At 38.1% G+C, this 23760-nt stretch overlaps 1 long non-coding RNA gene across 1 annotated transcript in view; it reads left to right on the top strand.

Annotated features, from left to right (window-relative positions):
• Positions 1-5460: 5460 nt before the first annotated feature.
• The window catches only part of LOC115892652, a 24938-nt gene continuing 6638 nt past the window's right edge, over positions 5461-23760 (top strand). The window contains exons 1-2 of the long non-coding RNA XR_004052517.1: positions 5461-5719; positions 6669-6794. This is a non-coding gene — a long non-coding RNA (uncharacterized LOC115892652). The remainder of the gene's footprint in view (positions 5720-6668; positions 6795-23760) is intronic.

Raw genomic sequence — 23760 nt, 5'->3', positions numbered from 1 at the left:
TCTTCACAGAATTAGAAAAAAATAGTTTAAATTTCACATGGAACCAAAAAAGAGCCTGCATAGCCAAGACAATCCTAAGCAAAAAGAACAAAGCTGGAGGCATCACTCTACCTGACTGCAAACCATACCACAAGGCTACAGTAACCAAAACAGCATTGTACTGGTACCAAAATAGATATATAGACCAATGGAACACAATAGAGGCCTCAGAAATAACACCATGCATCTACAACCATCTGGTCTTTGACAAACCTAACAAAAACAAGCAATAGGGAAAGGATTCCCTATTTAATAAATGGTGTTGTGAAAACTGGCTAGCTATATACAGAAAGCTGAAATTGGACCCCTTTCTTACACCTTATACAAAAATTAACTCAGGATGGATTAAAGATTTAAACGTAAGACCTAAAATGATAAAAACCCTAGAAGAAAACCTAGGCAATACTATTCAGGACATAGGCATGGGCAAAGACTTCATAACTAAAACACCAAAAGCAATTGCAACAAAAGTCAAAATTGATAAATGGAATCTAATTAAACTAAAGCGCTTATGCACAGCAAAAGGAACTATCATCAGAGTGAACAGGTAACCTATGGAATAAGAGAAAATTTTTGCAATCTACCATCTGACAAAGGGCTAATATCCAGAACCTACAAGGAACTTAAACAAATGTAAAAGAAAAAAACAACCCCATCAAAAAGTGGGTGAAAAATATGAACAGACACTTCTCAGAAGAAGATATTTATGCAGCCAACAAACATATGAAAAAAAGCTCATCATCACTGGTCATTAGAGAAATGCAAATGAAACCACAATAAGATACCATCTCACACCAGTTAGAATGGCGATCATTAAAAAGTTAGGAAACAACAGATGCTGGAGAGGATATGGAGAAATAGAAACGCCTTTACACTGTTGTCGGCAATGTAAATTAGTTCAACCATTGTGGAAGATAGTGTGGCAATTCCTCAAGGATCTAGAACCAGAAATACCATTTGACCCAGCAATCCCATTACTGGGTACATACCCAAAGGATTATAAATCGTTCTACTACAAAGACACATGCACATGTATGTTTACTGCAGCACTATTCACAATAGTAAAGACTTTGAACCAACCCAAATGCCCATCAATGATAGACTGGATAAAGATAATGTGGCACATATACACAATGGAATACTATGCAGCCATAAGAAAGAATGAGTTCATGTCCTTTGCAGGGACATGGATGAAGCTGGAAACCATCATTCTCAGCAAACTAACTGTTCAAAAACCAAACATCACATGTTTTCATTCATAAGTGAGAGTTGAACAATGAGAACAAATGGACACAGGGAGGGGAACATCACACACCGGGGCCTGTCGGGGGCTGGGGGGCTAGGGGAGGGATAGCATTAAGAGAAATACCTAATGTAGATGATGGGTTGATGGGTGCAGTAAACCACCATGGCATATGTATACCTATGTAACAAACCTGCATGTTCTGCACATGTATCCCAGAACTTAAAGTATACTTTAAAACGGGCCGGGCGCGGTGGCTCAAGCCTGTAATCCCAGCACTTTGGGAGGCCGAGACGGGCAGATCACGAGGTCAGGAGATCGAGACCATCCTGGCTAACATGGTGAAACCCCGTCTCTACTAAACAAAATACAAAAACTAGCTGCGCGAGGTGGCGGGCGCCTGTAGTGCCAGCTACATGGGAGGCTGAGGCAGGAGAATGGCGTAAACCCTGGGAGGCGGAGCTTGCAGTGAGCTGAGATCCGGCCACTGCACTCCAGTCCGGGCGACAGAGCGAGACTCCGCCTCAAAAAAAAAAAAAAAAAAAAAAAAAAAGTAAAAACAAAGTCTCTCTAGTAATATAAAATGATAAAACATAAAATTGAATCAGATGCAAAGTATGCTGTGGACCCCTGACGTTTTTGCAACATGATCAAAATCCATTTCCTCTCTCTTGACAGTAGAGGAAATGGGTTTAGTTAAACAAGGATGTGTTTTTGGAGGGGTCATTTGGAAAGGGAGGAGAATTGACGGGAGGAGAAAACGATGATCAGACCTCTGTGGGAGAGACAGTCACACAGATTTTAAGCCCTTTAACATGTGAGGTCACCATTCCCATCTGCTCCTCATGTAGGCAGAGAAATGGGGAGAGGCAGAGGAGAAATGCCCAGAACAGGAGGGAGTGGCCAGGAATTGGGCAAGTCAGTTGGCCCCTCCTGGACTCAGTTTTATCCCCTGTAAACCAGAAGTGGCCATACTTACCTTGCACTCCTTTGTGGAGATTAAATAAAATAAAGTGTTTGTTATGTAATGATGCTGAATAAATGGTACTGATTGTCATACCTGATGCTTGGCAAACAACAGGAAATTGCTAAGCATTGAATGAATCTTACTGCATGTTGTCTATCACTGATCTCTGGCTTTTCCAGGTGCTGTGGACCTACTGACACTTTTTCTTATCCAGTATTGTAGAATTTCTCTTGCCTCTCCAAGGCCAACCTCTCCCTCTGGGATTCCTTTGGTCCCTCCCACTTGTTAATCCACAGAGCTGGCATCCTTATCATCAGCTATGGAGCAGCCTATGCCTTGGTTTCACAGGAACAGTTTCGGGTTATACCTGTTGTCCTCATGTTTTGTTTGTTTGGGTATTTGTCCTTTTTGTTGTTGTTTTAACAGAGTATTATTGTCAATAGTTGCATTAAATGAAGCTGGGGTGGATTTAGTAAACCTCCACTTTGTACTTGCAGCTTCTGCCATGCTCTCACCTTACAGGCTGTGAGATATATGTGTAGTGAGCAAAATGCTTTTTTTAGCAGTTGGTCACAGTGTAGCTAACCCTCCTTTTTGAGAACAGCATGAGGGGCACTCAATGATAAAGCAAAGTGCAGTCTCATGCCAGCAGCCTAGGAAAAGCTTGATTAGATGGAAATCAGAAGACACAGATTGCCAATCACGAGAACCATCAGCATCTACTTCAAAAGTTAATAGCTACATTAAGAAGATGGTGCTAAAAGATAATGATTAAAATGAGGGCTACAAAAGGTGAGCCTACATATTACTCTATGAAGCATGACTTCATTTAGATCAAAAGACGGTTCTTCTAAGTTAATTATACTCATTACTTTCTCCAAGTTTTTTTTATGCACACATGAAAAGTGATGCAACGGTTGTTAATGTGTTGGCTCCATTAAGAGAAGTCAACAGTTAAATGATGCCATCAGGAGATTCAAATAGAAAATCATGATTTAATTTTTTTCATTTAATTCATGAAATCAAGAGTCTTTTGGAAATTCACTCTGGTAGTTTAAGCATTTGACATTATTGTGATTAATATTGAATTCAGTTGACAAGTGCAACACTTAAGGTAAAATTACTTATATTGATAAAAATAATGTTCTTACTAAATTAAGAAACCTGTGACGAGAAATGCATTTGGACTTGGTTGTTGCGTGTGCCTGATTTATAACTGCATCCAAATAAGCTGCACCATTCCACCACTTGAAACAGAAGGTACAGTTGTCATAATTTACAAAGATTTTATACAGTTAGATTAATTGAGCTAAAAAAAATTATGACAGAGCTGAACACGAAAGGATATTTCCTAATGGCAGCACATGTTTTTGTCCCCTTTTCCAATTACAAAACAACTTCACATTTTATGTTATAAATATAGTCATTTGTTGAGAACACTAAGCCTAAGAGAATGGGTAGTTTGATACAAACTCTGAACAAAACACCACCCCTGCTACTTCCCTGCACAATGATTATGTTTAATGAATAGCTCATCATCCTGTACACAAGCTATTTCATTCATGAGAACTGACGCTGCTTAAAAACATCGGTAACTTCCAAATTCCCCAGAAGAGGCCTTATATATAGGCAATGTATAGGATATTTATTAAATTGGTGTCATATATACTTAAAATTACATATCCAAGAAAAGAAATTTGAGAAATTAAAATGCACTTGTGCATTTTTTTCTTGCAACCAGTGTTAAATTCAGCTCTCTTTACCTGTGGAATGCAAAACAAGACACCCAAGAACCCCACTGTTGTTAAGCTACAAATTGCTGTATGTAAGAAACAGTTTCTTTGAAGGAAAATGCACTTATTTTTAAGTTAGTATCACACCATGTATAACCTAAAGTTAGAAAAGTCACTTATTTGAAGGCACAATTCTATTCCAGCTCATATATGAATCAAAATCTTACAGACTTCACCTGGCAAGAAAAAGGAGTTCACTGGTCTATCCTGTGGTTCCAGAGCCTGTGTCACAGTCACACCCAGGCCTCCTTGAGCAGTGTCTATTTCTATCAGACAGAAAGTTCTAGTTCTTTATTTCCTCTTTCTTTCTCTTTCTTTCTTTGTCTTTCTCTTTCCTTTCCTTCTCTCTTTCCTTCTTTCTTTTTCCCTTTCTCTTTCCCTTCCTTCCTTCATTTTCTTTCTTTCTTTCCCTCCCTCCCTCCTTCTCTCTTTTCTCTTTCTTTCTTTCTTCTTTCTTTCTCTTTCTTTCTTTTTTCTTTCTTTTTCCTCCGTCCTTCCTTCTTCTCTTGTTCCTTCCTTCCTTCCCTCCTTTCTTTTTTTTTCTCCCTCCCTCCCTTCCTTTCTTCCTATTATATTCACCATGTGAAAAGATTCTGCAGTCTCCTCAGGGCTGTCTTTATTTTATCTGAAAAGGCAAATGACTTCACTTTCTAAAGTAGCATCAGCAACCATTCTTTGTGGCAGGAGGAACAGGAATTGAAGACCCAGCAGAAAGCAGAAGTCAGCTGCTATAGACAGCCTTGACATAGCTTAAGCTAAAGACTTTGAACAAGAATAAAACAAAATACATAAGCCCTCCAACATGTCAGAAGAAGATAGATTTCCAGAAAAAATAAGGGCAGCTTTCCTTTCATCTGCTTAAGGAAAAAAAATAAGAGTGGGTTGGGGCCGTGACTGGCTTCATCAAGGCAGTAAAAGACAATGAAGGTACATAAAATACTCTATGGCATTACTTTACTTCAAAATAGATTTCCTCAGGCCACTGAAAAATGGTAGTAACCTATAAATGTATACATTTGAAAAAAAAAAGTTTAAGTCCAAGGTAATGACTAATCTTTGAGTCTGTGCCTATAAAGAGAAGCAATTATGATACAAAAGAAGATATTAGAGAAGGAAAATGGAAAAACGTAAGTGGAAATGTATACACAAGTGCTCCCCATTCTGGTCTCATGCTTCTAAGAAGCCTTTTCCCTGAAAGCCTTCCAAACTAGTTCTGCTTGGGCAAGATGCATGCCTAAATTCTTTTTCTTTTATCAGTTGTCTTTTATCAGTTTCTTTTCTTTTTTCAGTTGACAAGAACATAATGTTGAGTTCAAATGATAACCAAACCTTGGATCTGATTAGCTTTTACTCCATTCTCACTTGCAAAAATCATGAACTAAGCTGTATTTTGCCCTTCACTGGGATATTTGTAACGACATGGATCAGACTCCTTGAAGTGACTGGGATGTGGCCAGACATCACAGAAAACTGTGCTGAATGATGGAGACTCTCAGTATTTATAGAAGAGTCATGTATAATGAGATGGAACTTCTACAAATGAATTCTGAACTTCTCACCACTGGAGGAAGTGCAGCTGCCCCCAGTGCAGCCCTGCCTCTTTCTTTGTTTTGCTGCCTTAGGCCATTGGAGCTACAGCTTCCAGTACAAACCCTTCTGCTCTCCCAAACCCTTGGTGTAAGTGTCAAAATCTCTGAAGTGTTGTCCGAACGTTCTCTTGCTTGGTTTCAGGTGCTTCCCCCTTACTCCTAACCCTGAGGACGGGAGGAAAATTGCTACAGCCCTTAACGACTCCTTCCAAAGATCTTTCCTTTCCCTGCTTCTCTGTACTTTTCAACTTCTTATGTAGGTTGGAGGTGGGTGGTTGCTAATGCAGGCACAACTTGTTTTTGTAGCCTCTTCCCATGTTCTGCTTAAGTGGTCTAAGGTCCTGGAGGTATTTGCCATGGGCTCAACTATCCTTGACCTTCTCAACTTGTGAAGACAATAGAAATATTTGCTTCTAACAAAATTTCACTATTCACATAGCAACTTATCTTCTTGAGGAAATATTCAAGAAACCAGACTCCTGTCCTTAGAAACATGTGCCACCTTCATGAATGCATGTCTGAAGGTCCTCATTATTCTTCCTTCTTGAGATGGGGGAGACCCTTATTATTCATTTGCAATCCTGTTGGAAGTGCAGGGAGACTTTCCTTTAGAAAATATGCTATTTATCTAAAGGTGGAGCTTTGAAGAACAGAGAAGATTTTTAAGCATCACACTCAGAAACAGAAGTATTATGAGAGACAACAGGGTTTCCAATTACAGCCCTAAAACTCAACATGTTCAAAATTAAACTCCTGATCTCCCCATCCAAAGGTGTTCCATGTGCTGCTTTTTCTAACACACTTGACGGCAATATATTATTCCAGTCTCTTAGGCTCAAAATCTTGGGGACATCCCTGACTTCTCTCTCTCTCTCACTCTATAGATTAGCAAATCCTATGAGCTCTATATTAAAAATACATCCAGGGAAATTCAGCTTCTGCTTAGGATGATAAAATTCAGAAAGAGTGTCATCTCCACTCTCACAACAAAAATTTAAAGTTGTATAATCTACAAAATAAAATCTTTTCTTGAACAGATCACAGAGCTGAAGTTGCAGGGCAATTAGCTAACCTGAAATCTAAAGGAAAACAGATGCCTCCAAGAAGACGTGAGACTTGAGCAAATGCCTCCCTGGGGCAGAGGCTGGACACCAAATAAACTGGTAAGAAAAATTCAAAGTTTTTTTGCCAAATTGCTGAAGTGACTATGTGTGGGCTAACATGAGAATACAGAACCCCAGAGAGCCATGGACATAAAAGAAATTTACATGTACATGCAGGCTCTTCTCCACAGACTTTACTGGATTCTCAGAAAGGATGGATCAGGATGAGAGTTCAGAGAAAGGTTCCTTCATGGTACAGACCTAGGGGATGTGAGCAACAGCTACTGTTGGAAAAAGCCCGAAGCTCCTCCCAGACCCTTCACAACTGTCTCCCATATGGAACAAAACATTAAACAGCTGGAAAGAACAGCAAATCTGCTTTTCCTCAGATAAAGTAGCAGAAAGAAAATCCTTTTGTACCACTGGGGAAAGGATAGAAAAATGTCCTGGGCCTAAACCATTAGAGATCTCCTACTGAGATGCCCAAGGGAAGGACCACTGAGAGGTCTCCACTTCTGCAACCCTGGACCATAGTGACTAAGACTATGACTGAATCATAACAACAGAGCTCCCTGTGCACACACACCCCGCCCTAACCAGGTTAACAGGTCCTGAGTAATAAGTAACAGCAGTCTACTACTGATAAAGGGGAGATAAAAAGAAGGACAAAGGGGAGATGCAAAGGAAAGACCTAAAGCAGAGGGTAAAGCACCCATTGAGAAAAATCTCCTGCAAACAAGCCCATCCAGAACACAAGGTAACAGAGGAATTAGAAGCCTGGGTGCATTGAAAGTAAATGCAGCATTAACAGTACCCAAACTTAGGGTACTGTTCATCTAATAACTAGATTGACTCAAACTCATACAAAAACTGCCTAGTAAGGGATAATTGGCAGGCCATATGCAGAAGATTGAAACTGGACTTCTTCCTTACATTACATACAAAAATCAACTTAAGATGTATTAAAGACTTAAATGTAAAATCTAAAACTATAAACTATAAAAACCCTGGAAGATAACCTAGAAAATACCATTCTGGATATAGGGCCTGGTAAATATTTCATTTGTTGCAACGGCAACAAAAATAAAAATTGACAAATGGAACCTAATTAAACTAAAGAGCTTTTGCACAGCAAAAGAGACTATCAAGAGAGTAAACAGACAGCTTACAGAATGGGAGAAAATATTAGCACACTATGCATCTGACAAAGGCCTAATATCAAGGATCTACAAAAACTTTAACAAATTAACAAGCAAAAAACAAACAGCCCCATGAAAATGTAGGCAAAGGACATGGACAGACAATTTTCAGAAGAAGCATACACATAGTCAACAAGCATATGAAAAAATGCTCATTGTCACTAAACATTAGAGAAATGCAAATCAAAACCACAATGAGATACCATCTCACATCAATCAGAACGGCTGCTATTAAAAAGGTTAAAAAAATAGATGCTAGGAAGGTTGTGGAGAAAAGGGAATACTTATATGCTGCTAATGGGAATTAGTTCAGCCATTATGGAAAGTAGTCTGGCAATTTCTCAAAGAACTTAAAATTGAATTAGCATTTGACCCAGCGATCTCATTATTGGGTATATCCAAAGAAATACTTAACTATGAAGCAATAGTAACCAGGAAAATTCAGTACTGATAAAAATAGACATACATATCAATGGAATGTAATTGAGAGTCAAGAAACAAATCCACACATGTATGGTCAAGTGATTTTCAACAAGCATGCTAGGACCATTCAATGATGAAAGAATAGTCTCTTCAAAATGATTCTGGGACAACTGGATAGCCACATACATATACAATATAAATAATTTAACTCAAAGTGGATCAAAGATTTAAATGCAAGAGCTAAAACTATAAATCTTTTAAAAGAAAATGTAGGGATAAATCTTCATGACCTTGGATAATAAAGTTAAAAAAATACCTCACAGAATGGGAGAAAATATTCCAAATTATAATATCTGAGAAGGAACTAGTATGGATGATAGATAGATAGATAGATAGATAGATAGATAGATAGATAGATAGATAATCATTTACAGCTCAATAATAAAAATACAAATAATTCAATTTTCAAAAAGAGAAAGTATCTAAGTAGATATTTCTACAAAATCATATGAAAAGATCCTCCATGTTATGAATAATCAGGAAAATGCAAATAAAACCACAATGAGATACCCTTATACGGTAGTGGAAACTTAAAATGGTATTTTTGCTTTGGAAAATAATCTGGCAGTTCCTCAGGTGTTTAAACATAGAATTACCATATGATCCAGCAATTACACTCCTAGAGAATACCCAAGAGAAATAAAAACAAATGTGTCTGCACAAAAGCCTTTCGGTTATTTAGCAGCGTATTATTTATTTTCAAATTTCTTGTGATCTAGACACACACACACACACACACACAAATGAATATGTGAGATACAGCTAAAGAAATGCTGAGAGGGAAATTTCAATCTCTAAATTCTTACATTAAGAAAAAAGATCTCAAATCAATAATCGAAGCTCACACCTTTAAAAGCTAGAAAGAGGCTGGGCACGGTGGCTCACACTTGTAATCTTAGCACTTTTGGAGGTGGGCAGCTCATTTGAGATCAGGAGTTTGAGATCAGCCTGGCCAATATGGTGAAGCCCCATCTCTACTAAAAATACAAAAATTAGCTGGGCGTGATGGTGGGTGCCTGTAGTCCCAGCTACTCGGGAGGCTGAGACAGGAGAATCACTTGAATCCAGGAAGCAGAGGTTGCAGTGAGCTGAGATCATGCCACTGCACTGCAGCCTGGGTGACAGAGTGGGCCTCCGTGTCAAAAAAATAAAATAAAATAAAAACCTAGGAAAAAATAGCAAAATAAACCCCAAACGAGCAGAATGAAGATGCATGGCTGATTCTATGTTTGAAAATCTGTCAGTATAGTTCATTGCAATAACAGGCTAAAGCAGAAAAATCAGATGACTCTATTAAGTTATTAGAAAAAACATTTGACAAAATTCTACACCCTTTCATGATTAAAAACTCAGAAAGCTAGATATTATAGAGGAACTTTCTCAACGTGATAAATAACATCTACCAAGGAGACATCATGGCTGACTAGAGATGCCCAACACTCACCTCTTTCACAAAGAAAGATCAAAACAGAGAGTGGACAACCACATATTGAATAGAGTGTCTAAGAGAAAACATTGGAATTCATCAGGGAAGTGACAGGAACCCTCTGAGGCACTGAAGGAAAGGGAAGTGAGCAGCTGGCCTGGCTGGGATCAGCTCAGTTCCAGGAAGAACTCCCCATTGTGGGAAAATGGTAAGCAAGAAATTCATGGTGACGCACATTCTTACCGTGGACACCTGTAATCCTAGCCACAGGAGAACCTCTTGGCCCTTACAGGCCATAAGCCTAGTATAGGAGCTGCCTGTTGTTCATGTGACTACATTGTTTCAGCGAGAAAATTCACACTGATCTCACTCACCTCTCAAGACCCAAGCTGCTTAAAGGAATTCTACATTTGGAAGTTAAAGGAAAATGTCTACCATCATGAAAACACACAAAAGTATAGACATCACTGGTAGAGTAGATAGACAAATGAAAAAACAAAAGAAAGAAATAAAATGTTGTCACTACAGAAAACCACCAAATCACAAAAGTAACCAGTAAGAAAGGAAGAAAAAACAAAGGATGTACAAGTCAATCAAAAACAAATAAGAAAATGACAGGAGTACAACCTCACCTATCAATAACAACCTTGAATGTAAACAGTTTACATATCCAGTTAAGAGACATAGACTAGCTGAGTGGATAAAAAAGATAAGACACAACTACAGGCTGCTTACAAGAAATTCACTTCACCTGTAAAGACACATAGATTGAAATTGATGGGATGAAAAAAGATATTTTACACAAATAGAAACCAAAAGCAGGTAGGAGTAACTCTATTTATATTAGGCAAAATAGCCTTTAAGTCAAAAAATATAAAAAGAGGTAAAATGGTCATGGTACTGGTATAAAAATAAACACATAGACCAATGTAACAGAATAGAGATCCCAGGAAATAAAGCCAAATACTTACAGCCAACTGATCTTTGACAGAGCAAACAAAAACACATAAGTAGAGAAAGGACACCCTATTCAACAAACGGTGCTGGGATAATTGGCAAGCCACATGTAGGGGAGTGAGACTGGATCCTCAAATGAAAAAGGAGACATTACAACTGATACCACAGAAATACAAAGGATCATCATAGACTATTATGAACAATTATATGCTAACAAATTGGAAACCTAGAGGAAATAGATAAATGCCTGGACATATACAACACACCAAGATTGAACCCGAAAGGAACAGAAAATCTGAACATATCAGTAACAAGTAGCAAGATTGAACCAGTAATAAAAAACTCTCCCAACAAAGAAAAGCTTTACTGCTAAATCCTACCAAACTTATAAAAAACTAACATTAATTCTTCATAAACTGCTCAAAAAAATTGAAGGGGGAATTTTTCCTAACTCATTCTATGAGACCAGCATTACCCTGATACCAAAACCAGACAAGGAAACAACAAAAAAGAAAACTACAGGCAATATCCCTGATTAACATAGATACAAAAATCCTCAGCAAAATACTAGTAAGCCAATCCAACAACACATCAAAAAGATAATACATCTTGATCAAATAAAATTTATCCTAGGGATGCAAGGATGGTTCAACACACATGAATCAATAAATGTGATACATCACAGCAGCAGAATGAAAGACAAAAAACATGTGATCATTTCAATAGATGCAGAAAAAAGGATTTAATAAAATCCAGTATCCCTTCAAAATAAAAGCTTACTCTCAACAAATTAGGCACAGAAAGAACATATCTCAACATAATAAAGACCATATATAACAAACCCACAGCTACTGAATGGAGAAAACCAAGAGCCTTTCTTTCTCTATGCACTGGAACAAGGCAAAGATGCCCACTTTGACCACTCCTATTCAGTATAGTAGTGGAAGTCCTAATCAGAATGATCAAGCAGAAGAAAGAAATAAAAGATCCAAATTGGAAAAGAAAAAGTCAAATTGTCCCTCTTTGCAGATGACATGATCTTATATATAGAAAAAAAACTAAAGACTCCACCAAAAAATCTCTTAGAACTAATAAACAAATTCAGTAAAGTCGCAGGATGCAAAATCAACATTAAAATTAGTAGTATGTTATACATCAACAATAAATAGCTGAAGAACACATTTAAAAAGCAATCCCATTTTCAATAGCTATAAAAATAAAATAAAATATCTAGGAATACATTTAACCAAGGAGGTGAAAGACCTCCACAATAAAACTGATGAAAGAAATTTAAGAGAACACAAAATAGTGGAAGAACATCCCATGCTCGTGGATTGTAAGAACTGATATTGTTAAAATGATCATACTACCCAAAACAATCCACAGATTCAATGCAATGCCTATCAAAATACCAATGACATTCTTCACAGACATAGAAAAAAAAATCCTAAAATTTGTATGGAATCACAAAAGATCCCACATAGCCAAAGCAATGCTGAGCAAAAAATCAAAGCTAGAGATATCACACTACCCTACTTCAAAACATACTATAAAGCTGCAGTTACCAAGACAGCATGGTACTGGCATATAGACACATAAGCTAATGAAACAGAATAGAAAACCCAGAGACAAATCTGTGCATTCATCTGACATTCAACAAAGGCACCTAAAACATATATCAGAGAAAGGATATCTTCTCAATAAATGGTGTCAGAATAATTGGATATCCACATGCTGAAGAATGAAACTAGACCTTTGTCTCTTACCATACACAACAATCAACTGAAAATGGATTAAAGACTTAAATGTAAGACCTGAAGCTGTAAAACTACTAGAAGAAAATATAGAGGAACTGCTTCAGGGCATTGTTATAGCCATAGATTTTATGGCTAAGACTTCAAAAGCACAGGCAACAAGGCAACAAAACAGACAAATAGGACTATATCAAACTAAAAACTACTGCACAGCAAAGAAAACAATCAGCAGAGTGAGGAGACAACTTGTAGAATGGGAGAAAAGTTTGCAAACTATTCACCCAACAAGGGACTGATATTCAGAATACACAAGGAACTCAAACAACTTAACCAAAAAACAAATAACCGAATTTAAAAGTGGGCAAATTATCTAACTAGACATTTCTCAAAAGAAGGCATACAAATAAATGGGCAACAAATACAGGAAAAGGTGTTCAACATCACTGATCATGAGGAAATGCAAGTCAAAACCACAATGAGATATTTCCCCCCAGCTAAGATTGGTCATTATCAAAAAGACAAAAAATAACAAATGCTGGCAAGGATGTGAAGAAAGGGAAATTCTTACACACTGTTGGTGGGAATGTAAACTAGTAGAACCATTACTGAAAGTAGTATAAAGACCTTCTCTAAAAACTAAAAAAAGAACTACCATACAATCCAGGAATCCTACTACTGGGTATTTATCCAAAGGAAAGGAAATCAGTTTCTCAAAGGGATGCTCATGTTTATTGCAGCACTATTCACTATTGTAAAGGTGTGGAATCAACCTAAATGTCCATCAACAGATGATTGAATTAAAAAATATGGTATTATATGCACAATAGAATACTACTCAGCCATTAAAGAAAAAAAGAAAGAAAGAAATCCTGTCATTTGTAGCAACATAGATGAGCCTGGAGGACATTGTTAAGTAAAATAAGTCAGGCACAGAAAGACAAATACCACGTGTCCTTACTTATATGTGGGAGCTTAAAAAAAAAAAAAAAGAGCCTATAGAAGTAGAGAGTTATGGTTATCAGAGGCTGGAAGGGTAGAGGGGTAGGGAGGATACAGAGAAGTTTGTGAATGGTTACAAATTTCAGCTAGATATGAAAAATGAGTTCTGATGTTCCGCAGCACTGTAGGGTGCATATGGTAAACTATAAGTTATTGCATTTTTTAAAAAGAGAGTAGAAGGAATTTTGAATGTTCCCAACACAAAGAAATGATAAATGTTTGAAATGCTGGATATCCTAATTACCCTAATTTGATCATTATACTTTGTATGCATATTTCAAAATATCACTCTGTGTACCATAAATATGTATAATTATTATGTGTCAACTAAAATTTTTTTAAAGAAAGAACATCTACAAAAACAAAATGCTACAGCTAATGTACTTAATGATGAAAGATCGAAGCCTTTCTCCCTAGGTAGGACACAGATAAGAATGTTTTCTTTCATCACTCTTTAAAAGCAGGAATAAACAAAATACTAATGATTGTTTAAAGGATAATACTTAAATATTCACAAAGTTAAAATTTAAAATATCTTGACCAGGGTTTTCTATATATTATGTTACCATGATGACTCTGATTTTACCTTTCCTAGAGCAGTTGCTCAGAAAAAATAACTTATAACAGTCTCCTGCATTACCTCTCGGGCCACTGTCCCCTGGCAGATCAAAGCACTGAAATGAAGAAGCAGTGTCCTCACCCCTTTCTCCTCCTCACCTCTCTCTCTTGCCCCTTTTGTTTTTATTTTGAGCATTTCTGAATAATAAATGCAAAATTAGGTTTGAATATAAACCAAAAGAGCCAGATGACCACCCCAATTCAAGATTGCATTTCATTCCAGGAGACCTGGCACAGAAAGGATTACGGTTCATCTACAGGGATACTGTGACAGAAATCAAAGATCATACATAAATGTCATTTGCAGGCTCTGAGCAAAGACAAACCTAGTATAAATTAATCTGCAAGTGAGGAGATTTGAACCAGGTGGTCTGTTATGTCCCACCTAGCCTGGCAAGCCAGTGTGAAAGCTCAGTTCTTCCACCCTGAAAGGACTTACCCTCCCTGCTAAGGTGGATGCAGAAAGGAAAGACCATCATACTGTGGCACCAACCTTCTAATATAAAAAAGAACTATGTTGGGGTTAAAGTACATCAACAAAGTACAAATTTTTACCATACTTATGGGATAAATTGATTCTCAATAGTTTGAAATTTATGTACACTCTAAAACTGTGGCAAACTACGGGTCTTAAACACATATACCAAAGACTTTCCTGTGGGTATAGAAAACCTGAGTAAGCCAGGTGAATTACTTGAAATCCTGAGAGGCCATACATAACCTTCTGCATCCATTATGCCTCCCTATTATACATTCTTTTCCAGGTCACTTGAACAAGGGCATTTCTTAGCTCAGAGGGTCTAAAACACCTTTAAAAAAAAAAAAAAGCCTCCAGAAATTATGATTCAAGGATTTGAAACTCTAATGTTACAGGCAAAATCTCACTTTTATAAAACATAAAATGCTGTGTTTCTTTCACTCCTAATAGCTCGTCAAGGGAAGTCACTACTAAATTGCATTGCTGCAGTCTTTCCAGCTAGTTGGATACTGCTTGTTTCATCTCCACCGAACACCATACAGGAGTGATAAGTTTCATGTCTTGCAATTCTGCCACTTCACTTATTCCAGGGTTAGAGCGATCTACAATTTGATACCAGGATGATTATCCTGTTATGCCTTCATTATTGGGGGTGTTGCTATAACCTGTTGCTTTGTTTTTTGTTTGTTTGGTTCTGTTTTGGAAAGGAACAAGACTTTCCAGATTCCATCTTCTTGGCCAACTCTTCTGTTGATGTCATATCAGTCTTAGCAACTAAAAAGTCAGAGGTAATTCCTTCCACGGTTTTGTTTGGATCTTGCAAAATATTAAGAACAACTTCCTGTAACACTTGTGTTGGTATTGCCCCCTTTGTAATGGCCTTTTCATATAGCCCAATAGCATCGTAGGTGCCTTGACTGGCTAACAAGTTTGCTTTGTAGAACCAGAATTTAGCAGTTCTTTGGCCTCAGGAATACTGGACAATATGGCAAATATTTCATTAAAAACCACACCCCTTTCAATGAGCTGCACATATGCCGTCAGAGTGTTGTTAGTTTTATTGAGCAGTTGAAGCTGTGCTTTCTTTTCTTCCTCTTCTTTTTCAATGCTCTTCCAGCATATTTATTTTCTCTATTATTTTTCTTTCTGTTTTACGTGTTATAGGAGGCCACTTACAAATTTTCCCCTTTGATTTCTGTTATTCTTCCAGTTGTTTCCTTTGATCCTCTGCTATTGTCTTCTTTTCAGTATTTGGATTCATTTGGGTCTCTTTTGAGACTCCTTTTCCCTTCATGATTGTGTCACCAGCTTGAGTTTGGGGAGCTCTCTTGTTTAGAAAATGGAAGAGCCTTTTTCAACTGGAAGTCCAACGCCTGTGCTTTGTGTTGTAAGCTGTTGTGGCATTTGTCCCCATTAGTTCCATTTGCTCTTATGCCATGAGTGCTGAGAATGACTGAATTTAAGCTGCCAACTGTCAAACTAGGCCTCTGGCTTGTGGCTTTTGATTTTTGCAGTACACACGACCAACGCCCAAAACAATGTTGAATGGACTGCTGATTTTGCTTAATGTTTAAATGTCTGTTACTATATCCTCCCTGAAACAAACTGGAGTATGTCTTGGTTTTGATATGTTTGACTTCCTGTTCACTAACTTATACACGGTTTTTAATAATTAACCCTATTAACCTTTGTACCCTTGACCATTAATTTTTTTTTTTTTTTTTTTTTTTTTTTTTTTTTAATGCTTGAGTCCTACTAAGGGTCTGAACAAAGACAGAGGGAACTGTCTTGGGGTCTTTTCTCCAAGTCTTGCAAGATCTCCTTGGGAGAGTTGCTATGGCTTTACTGATAGAAACTTGACTTGTGTTTCTCTAACAAATTGTTTATTAACTCTGTCTTTCATGGCAGCACTAGTCACTCAATATCTGCCCATGGCTTGTTTAGGAACCAAATTGTTCTTGGTTCAATTATGAAAGTTATTCTTTAACTTCTTTATGGTACATAATTGAGAATCTGGCTTCCTCTTAGGGTCTGACAAGGTATGAGGCAAATTCTCTTCATTAATCTCTTTCAGAAAGCTAACCAAAGATTAATTTTCAGTGCAGGTGTTTCCTATGGAGTCTGTACACTTAGCATTCCTTGATATGTTAACTGCTGCTTTGTAGTCTTCAAATCCTGTGCATTAAGTGACCCCATGAGTTTTCTTGACAGTTCTTCCATGGTGAATGATCCAGCTTTGTGCCGCTGTCAACACCCCTGGAGGCTTATGGTTTGTATTAGAAGAAACACATCCTGAAATCAGCCTTTGGCCCAGTTTTAGTGGCTCCAACTTTGGCTTCTGGGACCTTGTAATATTGCCTGGTCTGGCCTGGAGCTTAATGCTGATGGGCCTTATGCTTTAACAGGCAAAATAGCATGATTGATAACATTCTCTTGGGTAGATTTGGGCATTTATTTTTGGCTTTTAGATAAGGCTCAGTGTTTGGCACTTGAAGTTCCTTTTGACTTTCTCTGATGTTCAGTGGCAGCAGTGGTAGTGATAGGCCCTGGCCTCACCATGACTTCTCAGTCAGTGTTTCTTCCTCTCTCACCACTTTTATTGAGTACAGTACTGGAAGTCCTAGCCAGGGCAATAAGGCTAGAAAAGGAAATAAAAGGCATACATATCAGAAAGAAAGAAATAAAACTGTCTCTATTTGTAGATGGCATAATAGCCTTTGTGGGAAATTCTACAGAATCTACAGAAGAGACTCTTAGAACTGATAAATGAGTTCAGAATGGTGATAGACTACATGATCAACATGCAAAAAGTTAACTTTAATTCTTTTTTTTCAGACGGAGTTTCACTCTGTCGCCCAGGTTGGAGTGCAGTGGTACGATCTTGGCTCACCACAACCTCCGACTCCCGGGTTCAAGCGATTCTCCAGCCTCAGCCTCCTGAGTAACTGGGACTGCAGGTGCATGCCACCATGCCCAACTGATTTTTGTATTTTTAGCAGAGACGGGGTTTCACCGTGTTGGCCAGGCTGGTCTCAATCTCCTGACCTCAGGTAATCCAGCCGCCTTGGCCTCCCAAAGTTCTTGGATTACAGGCATGAGCCACCATGCCCAGCCAAGTTAACTTTAATTCTATATACTAGCAATAAACCCATGAAAACCAAAATTTAAAATATAATACCATTTAAATTGCTCAAAAATGAAATAGGTACAAATTTAACAAAACATATATAAGACTTGCATGCTGAAAATTGCAAACACTGATGAAAGAAATCAAAGAAGATTCAAATAAAGAGGAATGTATTAGTCAGCATTCTCCAGAGAAACGGAACCAATAGGAGATATATATATATCAATAGATGGATGAGATGTGATTTATATATATCTATTGATATGTATATCAATAGATGGATGAGGTGGGATTTACTATGGGAATTGACTCGTGTGAGATCATGGAGGCCGAGAGGTTCCACGATATGCTGTCTGCAAGTTGGAGAACCTGAGAAGCTGGTGGAGTGGCTCAGCCCGCATTTGAAGGCCTGAGAACCAGGAGAGCTGCTGGCATATCTGTCAGTCAGAGGCTGAAGGCCCCAGACTCTACAGAGGTAGAGACTGGGACTGGGGAATCTCATAGCACTTGTATAAGTCTTGGAGTCCAGTGGCCAGATAACCTGCAGTTCTGATATCCCAGGGCAGAAGACTGGTGTCCCAGCTGCAGAAGAAAGAGCGAATTCACCTTTCCTCTGCTTTTTTGTTCTATCCAGGCTCTTAACTGATTGAATGGTGTCCGTCCTCACTAGAAGAGGGCAGGTCTTCCTTACTCAGTCCACTGATTCAAGCACCAGTCTCTTCCAGAAACACCCTCAGAGACACACCCAGAAATAAAGTTTTGCCAGCTATCTGGCTATCCCTTAACTCATCAAGTTGACACCTAAAATTAACCATCACAGGGAGACATGCTGTATCCATGGACTGGGAGCCTCAGCATAATAAAAATGTCAATTATATCCAAATTGATATACAGGTTTAACACAATTTCTATCAGATTTCTAGACATATTTTTGTAAATATACATAAGACTATTAAATTTATATGAACAAACGGTAAAAAAAGAGAACTTAAAAAGTCAAAACAGAATAAAATGGAAGGAATCAATGTACCTGATTTTAAGACATGACAAAGACGTAGTAATCAAAACTTTGTGATATTGGCGGAGGAACAGACACATAGATCAATAGTACAGAATAGAAAACCTGGAAACAGCCCCATACAAGTACAGACAGTTGATTTTTCAAAGTGGCAAAAACAGTTCAATGGAGGAAAGATTGATTCCGCAAGTGAAAAAGTCTTTTCAACAAAAGATGCTGGATATCCATAAACAAAAAATGAACCTCAACCTAAACCTCATACCATACCTTACACAAAAATTATCTCAAAATAGATCATAGGTTCAAAGATAAAACAAAACTACAAAACATTTAGGAGAAAATCTTCAGGATCTAGGGCTTGACGACGGATTCTTTTTTTTTGAATGGAGTCTCACTCTTTTGCCCAGGCTGGAGTGCAGTGGCGTGATCTTGGCTCACTGCAACCTCCACCTCCCAGGTTCAAGCAATTCTCCTGCCTCAGCCTCCTGAGTAGCTGGGATTACAGGCGCCCACCACCACGCCAAGCTAATTTTTGTATTTTTAGTAGAGATGGGGTTTCACCATGTTGGTGAGGCTGGTCTCGAACCCCTGACCTCGTGATCCACCCACCTCGGCCTCCCAAAGTGCTGGGATTACAGGCGTGAGCCACCGCACCCGGCCCGATGACAGATTCTTAGACCTTACATCAAAAGCATGATCAATTTTAAAAATTGATAAATTGGATTTCATCAAAATTTAAAACTTTCACTCTCCAAAATACCATGTTAAGGATGAAAACAAAGCTACTGACCAGGCGAAAATATTGCAAACCACACATCTGACAAAGGGTTCAAATCTAGGATATCGCTCTCAAAACTCAACAATTAAAAACAACAAAACAAGACAAAAACTTCCATTGCAAGTGGCTAAAGGTGGGAAAACTCAAACTGTTTTTCCTCTGCACTCATACAGCAACAATCAACACAGAAGACTTTGTGATCAAATGTGGGAGATTTCTTCCTCCCGAACAAGCAAGCAATCAATTCTGCAGCAGACACCAGCTGGGTGTCCTCAATCCAATTCTAATCTGATGCTATCTATCTGGAGGTAACGTCAGATACCACGGGGATGAGCACTCAGTCCCATGGAACTTCTCCCCACTTCCAATGCCAATTGCAAGGAACGTGCTTCTGACTCATTGGCTATAAATCAGAGATCTGATGACCTCTTCCTTGGGTTTAATTAATTTGCTAGAGTGGCACACAGAACTCAAGGAAACACTGAGTTTACCGGTTTATTATAAAGGATATAGATGAAGAGATGCATAGGGACAGAAACGGGGAAGGGACACGGAGCTTCCATGACTTCCGCAGGTGCAGCACTTTTCAGGAACTTGCATGTGTTCAGCTGTCCAGAAGCTCTCTGAATCCAGTCCTTTTGGGTTTTTACAGAAGCTTCATTATGTAGGCAAGATTGATTAAATCATTTGATCAGCTTACTCTTCAGGTCCCCTGTCTCTTTAAAAATTGGTCTTTCAGGTGACCAGTCCCCATCCTGAAGCTACATAGGTGCTCCCAGCCATCAGTCAATTCATTAGGACACAAAAAGACATCTTTTTGGAGAGTCTAAGGATTTTAGGAGTTGCCTGGTGGGAAACAGGGTTGAAGACCAAATATATATTTCACAATATCACAATGGGTGAAAGACATAAAGAGATATTTTACCAAAAAGGATATACAGATAGAAAATAAATACATGAAAAGATGCTTACATCACTAACCATCAGGAAAATGCAAATGAAGATCATAGTGAGATATTATTACTATGTACCTAATAGAACAGTTATAGTAAGACATAGTGACAATACCAAATGCTGGCTAGGATGCAGAGAAACTGAATATCTAATGCATTGCAAGTGGGAATGTAAAGTAATACACCCACTCTATAAAACTGGTTGTCAACTTCTTAAAAAGAACTAAGCATACACTCACTATACAAATGAACCAGTAATTGCACTCCCATGCATTTGTCCCAGAAAAATGAAAACTTATGTACACACAAAAAACTGTGCACAAATGTTTGTAGCAGATTTTTTTGTAACAGCAAAACCCTAGAAACAACCAGTGTAAGACAAATTTGTCTTACAAGTGAATGGCTAACAAACAGTATGCATTCATACAGTAAAATACCACTCAGCAATAAAAAAAAAATTATTTATATATGCAACAACTTGTAAGGATCGCAAAGGTATTATGTTGAGTGAAAAACTCAAACTCAAAATGTTACATACTGTATGATCCCATTTACATAACATTGTCAGAATTATGGGGATATAGAAGAGATTAGCATTTGCCAGACTTAGTATGGTGAGGGTGGGTATCACTATAATGAGGTAGCACCAGGGAGACATTTATGGTTATGGAATTGTCTGTATTTTGACTATAGTGGTGATTACACAAACATCCACAAGAGAGACTGAACATAAGCAAAAGCTGGGAATATTACCAGACTCAGCTGGAAATAATGTTCAGCTGGGCAGGGAGGTTCATGTCTGTAATCCCAGCACTTTGGGAGGCCAAGGTGGGTGGATCATTTGAGGTCAGGAGTTTGAGACCAGCCTGGCCAACATGGTGAAACTCCATCTCTACTAAAAGTACAAAAATTAGCCAGCCGTGGTGGTGCACACCTATAATTCCAGCTACTAGGGAGGCTGAGGCAGGAGAATTGCTTAAACCCAGGGGTCAGAGATTGCAGTGAGCCAAGATCATGCCATTGCACTCTAGCCTGGACGACAGAGTGAGACTCCATCTCAAAAAGAAAAAAAGAAAGAAAGAAAGAAAGAAAGAAAGAAAGAAAGAAAGAAAGAAAGAAAGAAAGAAAGAAAGAAAGAAAGAGACAGAAAGAATATCCAAACAGTTATTACAATATAGACATTGACTCTTAAAGTATCCCAAATTACTATATAATCATATTCAGTTGATGGGGAATAGAAAGTGCTCATGTATGGCATTAAATCAGCAATGATGGAGCATTATATTACCATCTGCAATCATGGGAGGTCAAAAATAATGCCTATTACAGAAAAATGAAGAAGTGGTGATATAAACATGTTATATGAGATATGGCAGTAACAATCTAAGATAATCCATTAAAAGTTGAGAATAGTTGCTTCTGGGAGATAGAACATGGTTGGATGTTAGGGAGACTCCAATTTTTGTATGTAAAACTTATATACTATTTATTTGACTCTTAAATAGTGTGTACATGTAACTTTGACAAAGATAAACACTAATTTAGATCATTAGATGAATGTTATAGGAGTTACACATAAAGGCCAGGTGTGGTGGCTCACACCTGTAATCTCAGAACTTTGGTAGGTGAGAAGGGTGGATCACTAGAGGTCAGGAGTTCACTATCAGCCTGGCCAACACAGTGGAACCCTGTCTCCTGGTGTGGTGGCATGCGCTTGTAATCCCGACTACTTGGGAGGCTGAGACAGGAGAATCGCTTGAACCTGGGAGGCGGAGGTTTCAGTGAGCCAAGATCACACCACTGCACTCCAGCCTGGGCAACAAAGAGAGACTCCATCTAAAAAAAAGGGGGGGGGAGTTATATATAGAAAGAATATCCATACTATTAGCACTAGTAAGAGAATTTCATAAGCTTTTCAGCTATAAGATTGATGTTCAAAACTCAATTGCGATCCTATTCAGTAGTCAACAACCACTGAAAAAAGTAATAATAAATTTTAAAGATTCCATAAACTAGAAAATATTAAAGGCGTCTCTAGCTAACGATGCATAAGACCATTATAGAGAAAAAAACTGTAAAATTGTAAACTGAACTTCATAAAAGAAAACCTAAATAAATAGAAGTATACCACACCCATAAATGGGAAGGCTTAATACTGGAAAAATGTAAATGTCTCCAAAATAATATATGAATTCCGTGGAATCAAATAATAAATCTAAAAGGATTTGTCATGAAACTTGATAAAGTGAGTCTAAAATGCACTTGGGCCAAGAATAGTCACAACAGTTTTGGATAAGAAAAGGTGAAATGATTTTCCCAAAAGATATCAAAACTTACTGTAGAGCTATGCTAAGTCAAATACAAGCATACCTTGGAGATACTGCATGAGAATGTTGTGGCTAGTTCCATCATCTATCGAGACCACTGAAATTTTCTCCACATCAGCAATAAGTTTGTGTTGCTTTCTTATCATTCATGTGCTCACTGGAGTAGTATTTTTAATTTTCTTCAAAAACTTTTCCTTTGCATTCACAGCTGGCTGAGTGTTTGGTGCAAGAAGCCTAGCTTTCAGCCTGTCTCAGCTTTGGACAAGCCTTTTTTTACTAAGCTTCATCATTTCTAGATTTGATTTAAAGTGAGAGATTTGCAACTCTCGCTTTCACTTGAGCACTTAGAGGCCGTTGCAGGGTTGTTAATTGGCCTAATTTCGGGTCACTGTGTCTTCCTGTGCCTCAGGGTAAGTGGGGAGGCCTGAGGAGAGGGAGCAAGATGGGGGAACGACCAGTAGGTGGAGCAGTCAGAACATACAAGACATTTTTCCATCAAGTGTGCTGTTTCATACGGAAGTGGTTTGTGGAGCCACAAAACCGTTACAATAATAACACCAAAGATCACTAATCACAGATCATCATAATAGATATAATAATTATTATAATTTGAAATATTGCAAGAATTACCAAAATGTGACAGAGACACGGATTGGGCACATGCTGTTGGAAACATGGCACCAATAGACTTGCTCAATGCAGAGTTGCCACAAACCGTCAATTTGCGAAAAACGCAGTATCTGTGAAGTGCAGTAAAGTGAAGCACAATTTAATTTGCCTGTATTGACAGAGAGCTAGACAAGTAGATCAGCGGAACAAAGAGCTCATCAAAGGAAGCGCAGATTTATAGACACTCACTATACAGCAAAGGTGGTAGTGGACATCAGGGAGTGCTGGATAATTAATCCT

This window comes from Rhinopithecus roxellana, chromosome 13 (assembly GCF_007565055.1).
Source record: "Rhinopithecus roxellana isolate Shanxi Qingling chromosome 13, ASM756505v1, whole genome shotgun sequence".
NCBI lineage: Eukaryota > Metazoa > Chordata > Mammalia > Primates > Cercopithecidae > Rhinopithecus > Rhinopithecus roxellana.
The sequence above is the reverse complement of the archived record's forward strand: the minus strand, read 5'-3'. Positions and strand labels throughout refer to the sequence as shown.